The sequence below is a fragment of the Zalophus californianus genome, chromosome 12, assembly GCF_009762305.2.
Source record: "Zalophus californianus isolate mZalCal1 chromosome 12, mZalCal1.pri.v2, whole genome shotgun sequence".
NCBI lineage: Eukaryota > Metazoa > Chordata > Mammalia > Carnivora > Otariidae > Zalophus > Zalophus californianus.
Genome location: NC_045606.1, coordinates 2,945,152 through 2,957,396, shown reverse-complemented (window position 1 = coordinate 2,957,396; position 12,245 = coordinate 2,945,152).

Here is a 12,245-nt window from a genome sequence, read left to right as displayed (position 1 = left end):
TGAATATATACGTAATAGTAATTGGAAAGACAAAAGAATACCACCTATGTGTAATTATCTCATGCTTATCACTGATTCAGTCATATGGTAGGTGCTTAATATACAATTTCCTTTATCCAAAAGTGTTCATCTCAATCGGTGCTTGTTTCACAAAGTTGGAGAAATGAATTTAAGTCATCTTATTTTTTTCATATATGAAGGATCTAAGCATTGTGTTCTGAGTAAGTCATGGTAAGAAATAGCCTCTGTGTAAGGAGCCTTGAAAAGTTCACCAGAGAAGATCTTCTTTTATTTTATTTATTTTTCATAGAGATTTTATTTATTTACTTATTTGAGAGAGAGGAAGTGAGAGAGAGAGCACAAGCAGGGGGTGGGGCAGAGGGAGAAGCAGACTCTCCGCTGGGCAGGGAGCCCGACGTGGGGCTCGATCCCAAGACCCTGGGATCATGACCTGAGCCGAAGGCAGACGCTTAGTGGACTGAGCCACCCAGGAGCCCCGAGGATCTCATTTTAACAATAAACTCCCACAGATCCTGTCACGGATCCTTACAACTGCCCATGTCCCACTTTGGTCAGAAGTGCAGATGCTGAGAAGCCCACCCTCATCCATTTTATTATTTACTTCACATTCTGAATTCTAAGACCGTTCATTTCTTTCTCATTTCAATTAAAATATTAGCATCCAAATGAAGCAGTATACTATATCCAATTTTATAATGTGCCGATGTTTTACAATTATACACAACATTTGTGTTTATATTGCATTTGTAAACCTACCCCTATGTGCTCTGGTCACAAATTATAGAAGGTGAACGTGAAAATAGGACGTCAAATTTTGGTACTGAATATGTGCAATTATGTCTAATTTAGTTGGTTTCTCTTACAAATTAATTATTTTTAAGCAGAAATCCAATCTTTTTTTAAGATTTTATGTATTTATTTTTAGAGAAAGAGAGGGAGCATGAGCAGGAGGGGGGCAGAGGGAGAGGGAGAACCCCAAGTAGACTCCACGCTGAGTGTGGAGCCCAATTCGGGGCTCAATCCCACGATCTTGATACCATGACCTGAGCCAAAACCCAGAGTTGAATGCTTAACCAACTGAGCCACCCAGGTGCCCCAGACAATCTTTGATAAAAGCCTTTCAGAGGTAAATGTCCAGTCCCTCCCTGTGCTCCCCATGCTCCGTCTCCTTCCCACGTAAGGCATGCAGCCCTATAGATGTCTACCCACAGGGACTCAACTGAGTGGCAGGCATAAAAGAGGGTATGGCTAGACATACTTGGTCCCCCAAATCAAAGCGTCAGAAAAGTATTATAGTTGGAGGCATGAGGCCTGGTTTTCAACCCTAGGCCAAAAATATCCATTCTTAAGTGTAGTAGTTAGAATGGGTCAGGTCCCTTCCAGATAAAAGTCTCCGTAGACTTTTGTAGCTTGTACTTTTTGAGGTTCTATTTTAACACAAATGAAAACACAGCAAATTATTCTTCATCTCTCCTCACAACAAGGAGGTGAAGGGAAGAGTGTTTAACCACCAAAGAGAACAAAATCAGCCTGTGTTGGTGTCTGTCCTTCCTGCCCCGCGTGTCACCTGTTCCCTTCCATTCCCATGACCTGGAGGGCTGTCCTATGACTATCAATCCAGCCTGAAGCCCGAGGGCTTCCAAGGAATGGGGTGGTTCTGCAGGAGCATCCCTCCCGAAAGCCACAGATGTTTTCTGGATCCCCAAGAAAGTGGGTGAAGAACAACATGCATTGTCATTTACTCACACAACGGAATATGACAAAGACATGAAAAGAACAGAGCACCCTTGGCCTGGATAAATCCCATAAACATTCTGTTGGGTGAAGGAGACCAGACCGTGAAAAGTCCATGGCGTACGAGGCTTCGCATATGAGCTTCAAGAGCAGCTAAGACACATTCTGATAGAAGTCATGACAGTGGGCACCTCTGTGGTGAAGACCGACTGGAAAAGAACATGGAAGAACTTCCTGGGGTGGTGGGAGCACTCTACGTCTTTATCCTTTTATCTCTGGCAGCCACCCAGCTATAAACAGGCTGAGTTGTACACAAGATTTTTACAGTTTATTGTATGTAAATTATACTTCAGTCCTTCAAAGGCAAAGACTCAGCAGTGGGCATCCCCCAGCGGGCTGAACCCTTGAGATTTTCCCAACATTGTGAAAAAAATACAGTTTTTAACTTAGAAAGCCAGGAAAAGGTAAACAACATCACCAAAATGTTATTTAAAAACAAGACAAGTACAAAGTATTAGCGCTAATTTTTATATACACCAGTTCCTCTCTCTTTCTTTGTTAATGATGGAGATGAGCAATTTTTTTTTTCTTGAGTGGAGCCCAACACAGGGTTTGAACTCACGACCCTAAGATCAAGACCTGTGCCGAGACCAAGAGCCACCCAGGCTCCCCAAGAACCTCATCATCCAAAAGGAAGCTGTAGTATCTTTTATAATAATAAGTTACATTTACTGAGTGCCATCTATTCACTCTATATGCTACAGAGGTCTGAGTGCTTTGTTCTGCATGGAGCACTGGGTGTTAAACGCAAACAATGAATCATGGAACACTACATCAAAAACTAATGATGTAATGTATGGTGATTAACATAACATAATAATAAAAAAATGGTGAAAAAAAAAGAGGTCTGAGTGCTTCATTTATATTAACTAATTCAGCACACTCACAAGCAACAGTCAGGTTAAATGACTTGCCCCAAATCACAGTATGGTATAAGATAGATTTTAAGAGTTCCCACCTGGCTTGACCTACGTGGCATCTTATTATTTATATTTTTCTTTTCTTCTTTTTTTTCTTTTTTTTTTTTACTTTCTTATTACCCTGCTTCTCTCCTGTACTTGTTAGCCTCTCCTGCTGGTTCACTTTGACCTGCCTGCCCAGGAATATCAGTGTTTCACAGGATTTTTCTCATCTTTTTCTTCAAACTCTCAGTCCTTCCTGAAGACATCAGGTTCAACCAGCATGTACTCTGCTCTCTGCTGGACTTGTACATCCACCTGCATTTTCCAGAAGCACTTCTAACCTCCCTGGTCTGTAACTTAATGCAGTATCTTTGTCCCAAAACTTGCTTGTCCACCTGTGCAAGTTGGACCTTCTACTCAATTGCAGTCTGTGGGCACCTGTGACGACCACCCTACACCCATGACCACCCCACACCTGGGTCCTCCACAGTTAATGCTCCAGGACTTTCTGTGCCTGTGCTCACCCTTCGCTCAACCCCATTGACGTCACTCAGCTCAGCTTTCATCATCTCTTGCCTAAATTTTCAGAAGAATCCCCAATTTCACCCACCAAAACCTGCTCTCAGACCATGGAGCACACCTGGGAGGGCTTTCTAAACTTTCAATCCCATGATTTTAATTCCCTGTTTAAAGAGCCGCACTTGCTATGGGATGAAGTCTACACTGGTGAGCCTGGTGTGCAAGACTTCTGCCCTCAAGCCCAGACCTCCAACTCTGAACATGTCAGCACTGGGAGCGACCGAGGCTCTCCCAGGTAGGTGGGCAGAGTAGAAAATGGGATCAGGAGCAGCCCTGGTAATGAGAATAGGATCTGTAGGTAGAGGAGGCATGGAGGTTGTTCTGAAAGTCAATGGGGTTAGTACTGATACTTTTTTTTTGTTTTATTTTATTATGTTATGTTAATCACCATATATTACATCATTAGTTTTTGATGCAGTGTTCCACGGTTCATTGCTTCCCTTCACTCACATCCTTACTCTTCTCAGAGGAAGAACAAGTTCACCAGCTTGGCTTCGAACTAGATCCCCAGCTACCTCCCCGCCCCTCCACGCTACCCCAGATGCACCCATGCGCTCTCTTCCTTGACCGAAGAACGAGAAAGAAGAAAGGTCAGGTTCCCTGGTCACTTTCCATGAGCCGGTCTTCTCTGGGGATTCTCCATTTTCCTGCTAGTCCTCATTGTATACCACTCACTTCCCTCTGCCTCCTTTCTGGTCCTCGGTTGGCTCATGCAATCCTTTTCCTCTGGCCTGATTCTATGGTAGAGGCAGGAAACCTAAATACTCCTGTGTCCCAATCTTCAGTGGAGCACGTGCTGCTCACGGGCCCCAGATCTGGTCCGTACCGCAACAGCAGACACACGCCGCAGCCTTCTCTTCTCCCTGGCCTTCTTCCTGCCTCAAATGCAGATGGGATGTTGGAGCTGCAGCAGGAAAACTGGCCGTGTGTCTGCTCAGGAACCCCCCCCCCCCCGTATGGCAGAGTCAGGGGTGGATGTGAAAGGGCCGTATTGGCCGGGGACCGACCGACTCAGGGCTTCCCGTGATGCAATGCAGTCAAGTCCTATTTGTTTGTGGTACAGTGAGATGCGCTCCACGCAGCTGATACAGTCTTTCCCATCAACGAGGTCTAAGATGAGCATGATTATTCTTCACAGAGAGATTATTCTTGCAGCACAGACAAGGGACTTGCCTTGTCTGATGTATCTTGCAGTGAGATCTGAGCCCTTCTCTATGAAACAAAGAAGGCCATTTTCCTAGGATCCAGCCTGGTGTGAAATCCAGCAGTTGTTTTGTTCTGTTTGGGAGAAAGAGGCCAGGTGCTCAGAGGCGTTGACACTTGCCAGAACCTCAAGCAGGTTCCTTTGATGTCTCTTTCCTAAGTCTGGTTAGACGCCAAATCGCTGCAGCCGAGGCAGCCAACCACTGAGAAGCCTCTCGCTGTCTCAGTGCAAGGAGCTGTCCTAGACATTAGTGGGAAATTTTGCATCATTAAAAATACGGTGTTAACAGTTATAGATCTTCTCTGTCCTCACAGGTAACTTTATACATTACTTCTTAAATACCACAGCCTAATGGGTTGTGCCTCTAAAGATATGCATCTTACCCTAAAATTTGCTAATATTACATTAAGGATATAAGAAAATGTGGCCCTGCTTGACAGTGGTCTTTGAATTATGACACCAGAATTACTGTGGTTCTTTCCAGTGTTCAATAATATAACCAGCTCCCCAAGCGTGCAAAAGTATTTCAATAAAAGGGACAGAAATTGCAGAGCCCTGATGCCAATAATCATTGTCAGAGGCTAAAGGGGACTGAGGGCCAAGCTGAGAGGTGAAGAATTCTCTGCCTTGCATTTGGGATGTGGCAATCCCATGCTCCTACATAAGGGAGCTCAAGGTTTCTATGCAGACACATCATTAAGAAAGGACCTGTCACCTCTGGACATCCCCCATACTTCGCCCCTTTCCCATCCTCACATATTTATCTTTTTTGACTCAGAGTTCGTATCTCTGAAAGTTCCTGCTTCATGCCCACCTTGGCCCTAAACTCTGACATGAGCTCTCACCTCTACTGCTGACCTGCTGGGTCCACCCCTGGGGCTTATGCAAAAGTCCTCTCACCTCCTCCCTTGGGATCAGATGCAACACCCCATCTCCCGCTGAGGCCGAAGCATGGAAGTCCTGGTATATCCCAAAGAGCAGAACAGGACCAAGTAGAGGTCTTGCCCTGTTGTGGCTGAGAGCATGTGTTCCCATCTGAGTCCTTGTATCTGTGATGTCATTTGATCTCTTTCTGCCAGGACGGCTCTACTGACAAAGAATTCCCTCAGTTACTGTTTGTCCCAGAAAGTCTTCATCTCTTCTTCAGGTCTGCTGCTTCTTCCTGCTGCATATCTGGCAGATATTTTGTGTTTATTTGTTCGTTTTACCTTTCAGCATTTTAAGAATGCCATGCCTCTGTCCTCTTGCTCACATGATTTCTGATGAGAAGTCTGCAGGCCTTCTTACCCTTGTTCCTCTGAGGCTGATGCATGCCCCCGTGTGTCTTCAAAATTCTTGTTTGTCCTTGGTTTTCAGTAGCTTGAAAGTTATATGTTAGGTGTGTGTGTACTTGCAGGTCTGTGTGTATCTGTGCGTGTCTGGTATTGATCCCGGTTCATGTTCTCGGAACTTCTTAGGTCTGTGCTTTGGTTTGGTGGTTTGGGAAGGTGCTCAGACATCATTTCTTCAAATCTTTTTTTCTGTCCCTTTCTTATTAGACTTTTTTTTTTTTTTGAAGACTTTATTTATTTTATAGAAAGAGAGTGCGGAGGAGGGGCAGAGGGAGAGAGCAGACTCATTCCTAAGCAGACTCCCCGCTGAGCGCGGAGCCCAGCTCGGGGCTCAGTCTCATGACCCTGAGATCATGACCTGAGGCAAAACCAAGAGTCAGACGCTTAACTCACTGAGCCACCCAAGCCCCCCTGTTAGACCATTTGATACTGCCTACAGTTCTTGGATGGTCTGTTCTTTTTTCTTTTATTTATTCTGTTCTTTTTTGTCTCTCTGCATTCCAGTTCGGGAAGTTTCCACTGATCTCGATGCAAGTTCACAGATTCTCTCCTCAGCTGTGTTGAGTCTAATGATGAGCCCATCAAAATAATGTGCTGTTTCTGTTGCTCTGTGTTTATTTCTAGCTGTTTGATTCTTTCTGCTACATTCCTGGAAGAAAACCTGCAAAGGGGTGGGAATCTCTCCTAAGACTCTGGCCCTTAGGAATGTCCCACCTTCAGCCTCTGAGAAGTCTATAAAATTCCCATTTTTAATTTTTCTCTTAGTTTACATGGTACCCATTGGCTCCTGCATTAGGTAATCCAATGCTAGGGGTCTTTTCTCCAGATCCCAGGATGTCCATTTTCCTAGAAACCTCAATTCTCTGATGGGTCCACAAACAGTTACTGATTTTTCAGTTTGTTCAAATTTTTGTTGTCTTAAGTGTGGAAGTGATGACTTCCGGCTCTTTATGTGTCTGAGCTGGAACTGGAAATCTGTAAGTCTGTAGTAAACACTGAATGCTCAGTGTCATTCTATTTTACACCAGGATCAAGGAATTATGTCCTTTGAATAAGGAGTCAGGTGATGTTTTAGTTAGAAACAATGTTACTTGCACCATCACCTCCCATAGTGGGGACTAAATCACAGGGAGAAAAGTCAGGGATCCATGATTTGTGAAGAATTAGTAAAGGGGGTTTGAGACAGCTGGAGTTACGTGGATTTTTCCTAAACATTACAGCTTGGATGTTTTTAGGCTGAACAAAGACTAGAACTCCTGTCCTGCCTTCAAGCTGGTATATTCTCCCCAAAGCAGTGACTCCTTAAAATAATCATCTCTAAATGAAATTATTCTTATTTCGCACCTCAACATGCTTCATTGAGGCTTAAAATATGAGTTAGTATTGTTTGTAGCTTAGAGAGCATTAATCGTGACAAATAAATGGCAAACACATGGTTGTGTGCTGTTGGGCATACACTCTACCAACATGGTGCTTTGCCATCTTTTGGGGGCGGAAGATGCACAGAAGCAGGAGACAAGAGAACATCAAGAGCAGTGATGGACAAGGGAGTGTTAAATGCAGGCCTATTGCAGAACATATCAGCTGAAAGGCCCAATACGGAAATGTGGGAATTATGACAGATGAGGGTGTCCCATTCAGCCCGGTCGTTTGGGAGGGATCACACAAAGGACTCACTCCTGCCTCTAGCCCTGTAGATGGAATTTTTCTGGGGAATTAAAAATAAAAGTAAGCAATCTAACTATCTGCCATTAAGGTAACAGGAAATACATTTGTGTTATTCAAAAAGGACATCATCAGAACTAGAGTTCCACACGGGGCCTGTAGTCCAGGTTTTCCCCAGTGAGCTGTCCTGGCCACCCCATGACCCACTTCCCTTATTTGTAGAATCGGCACAGACCCTCCCTCGTCTGGATCTGTGAGGGCTCCCAGAGGAGCCTGAGAGAGGAATGGTGGCCAGCACCCCATGCAGCAGGAGACCAAGACTTTCTTTTTTATTTTTTTAAAAGATTTTTTATTTATTTATTTGACAGAGAGAGAGACATAGAGAGAGAGGGGGAACACAAGCAGGGGGAGTGGCAGAGTGAGAAGCAGGCCTCCCGCCAGGCAGGGAGCCCTATGCGGGGCTCGATCTCAGGACCCTGAGATCATGATCCGAGCCGAAGGCAGACACTTAACGACTGAGCCAGCCAGGCGCTCCGAGACCAAGACTTTCTGCCCCACATGCTTCCTTTGCCATTCTGTGCAGTGTTGAGCGATGGCCACCCAACACACACGTCACACTAGGCACAGAGCGCTGGGGCTCATCCTGGGTGGGATTCAGGCAGCGTCTGACGGGGCAAAGTGAGAGACCAATCCTTTGACGGTTATGAGGCTTTTTGTTAATACCAAATTTTAATACCAATTGATACCACAGTGAACTCACTCAGTAGCTGGGGCTGTTCAGGTAGCTAAAGAGAGTCCTGCAACAAAAATACGCCCAGTTTCAGGGACACATTTATGAGAATAACATTCAAATTATAAAACATTATGGGCATTTGAAAGAGAAGATTTTAAGTATGTCTGTGTCTGTGTGTGTGTGCTCTCTGTGTATGTATGTATTGGTATTAAGAGAACATCAGAGAATCCCAACAGTAATTAACCTTCTTAAATTGTTTTCACTGAAAATAGAAGTCTCGATCCAATGATCTTCAGCAGATCTGCCATTTCTAACCCCCTAATCTAAACTCTTAGTCTACTTGGCTTCGCCTTTCACTAACGACACCGAAGCAAAGCCCACTGGCGGTGTCCTTTCAAAGCAAATGCATACTAAGCATACCCATCACCCATGGCCAAAATATCTGCTATAGACACATGGCTCCAACATCCTTAACGTGCCCTTGGCCAAGAGAAAGACAGTAGCATGTGCCGTGTTATAGCACGTAAAGAGGTCCATCCTCACAAATCTTTCTTCGTCTCCAAATTCGTCTCATGGCTCCGAATGCATTTGTCATTCTATGAAAAGCACGCCATGGAACATTCCGCCACTGTCAATATTTACCTTCTGTCTTTTCTTTTTTTTTAAACATAAACAATGAGTTCACAAATATCAGTTTTCAAGATACCTATTGATCCGTGAGTAAATTTCTGAAAGACCATAGGAGAACCTTGGTACTATAATCTGTAAAGCTTTTAGAACCCTCTGCTTTGCAAGGAACGAAATCTTAGCTTTTCACACTGGGCACCATAACACAGCAACATTGCATGAAGAACCATGAGTGGAAAAGTTATGTTTCGTGAGTCCTAGCTAGTGTCATCCTGTCACATAATGTTCAGCGTGACTGCATCACATAGGATGCAATTTCTAATTTCAAAAGGAAAAAGGAAAGTAATTTCAAGTAGACCTCAGGCATGAGGTCCCTTGGGTAAGGCATAGATTCTGTGTGATTTAAGCACAGGTCTGCTGGCTTGAGAGCTCATGCATGTGAAGTGCGTTCTACCCTATTCCAACATTAAAGGGGTTCATCATAACAGCCTGGAAAAGTTGGAGGGAGACAAATATTCCTAACGCCTCTTATTTTCATAGGTAAAGCATCTGACGTGCACGCTAGACCTACCCAGGATCCTGGGTACTTCAGAAGTGAAGGAAGAAAAGCCCAGTGTGGTCTGCACCCCTTCCAGACCCGTCCCTTCTGCATCCCCCTGCCACCGATCGCAGCACTCACACACTTCACACAGCCAGACACTCTGTCTGCTAGAGTGATGCCCTTGAAATGCTATTCTCATCCCCGAACGTGTCTCTACCTTCTGCCTGGAAAATCCCACTCAAGCCTGACACCTCGCTTAAGCCTCACCTTTTTCCCGAAGACAGTGAGTCTTCCGTCTGTGTTCTCACAGAAGCATTTTAAATATCCGTTTTATTCACTTGTACCTACTGAATGTCAGGATTATGACAGTCCGTTGTGTATCTCCACAGCCCGGCACCCAGCTCAGAGCCCAGGACACAAAAAAAGTTTGGTAAGGCCTCGGGAGACCAAAACGTCAGATGGTAACCCCCACAGACCTTGACAACAGCATCCATGTGCCACGACATCCAACCGTCAACCACTCACTCTGCTGTTCTTCTCTTCTTCTCATTCCCGCAGTGTTAATGAGAAACACTTCAGTTAAGTGCTCAGTAAGCAGGCAATTACTAAGAAGGCATTTGAGGTCTGCTCTATTATTGTCTCTAACAACAACAACAACAACAAAACGATCTAGCGAGAAGTACAGATAAAACTCCAACATTTAAGGATCATGACAGGCTATTCAAGATTATTCCATGCCATGTGCATTCCCTGTTTAGCAGGTTGTGCTCTTTGCTAATTGGTTTGGGAGTCATGGTTGAACGAGTAATACAAAACACCTTTTCTGAGAGCTAATTGACACCGGTAAGGAAGTCACACAGCACTGAATTGGCTAATTTTACAAAGTACCTTGTCTTCCTTGGTCTGTTTATACTTGGGTGTGCTGATTTGTTCAGAATGACATCATGTGTAGAAAACAGGAGAACTTTGATGCCCGTTGACCTTGGAGGGGCCTTCTTTTATCATCTATTCATCCCAACTGAAACTCCCAGCCCTCTGCTGTGAACCCCTGCACCGTGCTCTCAGGAGGGTATCACAGAGATCAGACCTAGAAGTCCCAGGCATGAAAGCAAGTCTGATTCTGTGACTTATTAGCCGGTGCAGTTGGCTCAGCTTCTCTGGGCTTCAGTTTCTCCTCGATAGAATTGGAGAAGTAGGCCTACATAATAATTTCAAATGTTTTTAAATATTTTTCATTTATTCTAGTTTGTAGTGATTGCATTTATTTCTCTCTTAACGTTTTGTTTTATCAGAATAACACACGTTTGGGTTTTAAAATGAAACAGAGTTTTCCTGAATTCCACCTCTTTCCACCGCTAATTCCCACTGCTAGGGGCAAGGACTTTAAGCTTTAGCCTTTTCTTCTGGTTATGATGTACACCTGAATTCGCTTTTTAAAAATATTTTATTCATTTATTTGAGAGAGAGAGAGAGAGAGAGTGAGCAGGGAGGGGCAGAGAGGGAGGAAGAAAGAATCTCAAGCAGACTCCGCACTTAATGTGGAGGCTGACACAGGGCTCAGTCTCACGACCCTGAGATCATAAGCAGAAACCAAGAGTCAGACGCTTGACCGACTGCACCACCCAGGCGCCCCTACACCCGGATTTCTAAATATCGGCATACACTATGAATTCTTATTGCTCAGTTTTGAGCATTGGCTACTGAATATGAGGATTATATTGTTAGACACCACGCACGTGCACACACGCGCACACACACGTGCAGGCATGCTTCATGTCTTCCCATCTTCCCAGTAAAGTTTTGATTAGATCAGTATTCTATATCATAATTCTATCACTAAATGTATATTATCCACTCTTGATAATGGGATATATCTGAGTAAAATTATACTTCATATGCATGTTTTATCCTCATCTCACCCTACGTTTCAATTTTCTCTAAACTTCCTCATGAGTCATGGCCTAAGTCCAGCTTCCTCCAAGCTTCACAGAGCCTTTCCGTGAGGTATCAGTGAACAGGTCATGAGAGACCCTGAAAGCCCAGGCTCCCTGCAGCTGGGATTTTGGCTGGGCCTTGGCATGGGCTGGGTCCAGAAGATCCACCAGGAATGCGATCAGGAGGAGGGAATCTCTCCATATTTATCACTCTGTATCTCGTCATGACCCAGTTTGAGCTCTCAGAAACAGGGGGCACAGGACCACATCTCAGTGGAGAGGGAAATGAGAGTCCTCGGCTGATGGAGGAGGCTGAAGGAGGTCGTGGTTGGCCAACATAATCCAACTGCAGGCAAGGACATGGGCAGGAGGCTTGGGTGCCTGTCCCCTTTATGATGGCAGCATCAATGTGCCTTTTCCTGGAACAACCTGCTTGGACAGGTGCACGCCTGCACCTGGGCTTCCCTCACTGCTCTCCCGAAGTTCTCTTGTATCTCCAATATGGCATCTCCTCCACCCTGGCTTCAGCACGGGCTTCACCCTCACTTTATTCCCTCTGTTTGGTAGAGCACATCCTCTATCAGCTGATTAAGAAAGAGTGAAGGGAGATAAACTGCAGAGACCTTGCATGTATGGAAATATTTTTATCCACTTTCATACTGAAGTTGGCTAAGTCTAGAGTTATGGATTCGATATGATTTCCTACGGCACTATGAAGTCATTGCTCTCAAGTATGACATCTGAAATCATTCAAATTCTTGAGTGTTTTGGCACAGCCTGGAACCTTTGGTGCCTTGGGAATTATGTCCATGAATCTTTCATCTTCATCTAATGAGAGCATATCCCCCTCTATTTGAGCATGGGCTGGACTGTTCTATGTTCTCTGTCAGCTTCAGTCCAAATTGGTAATTTCT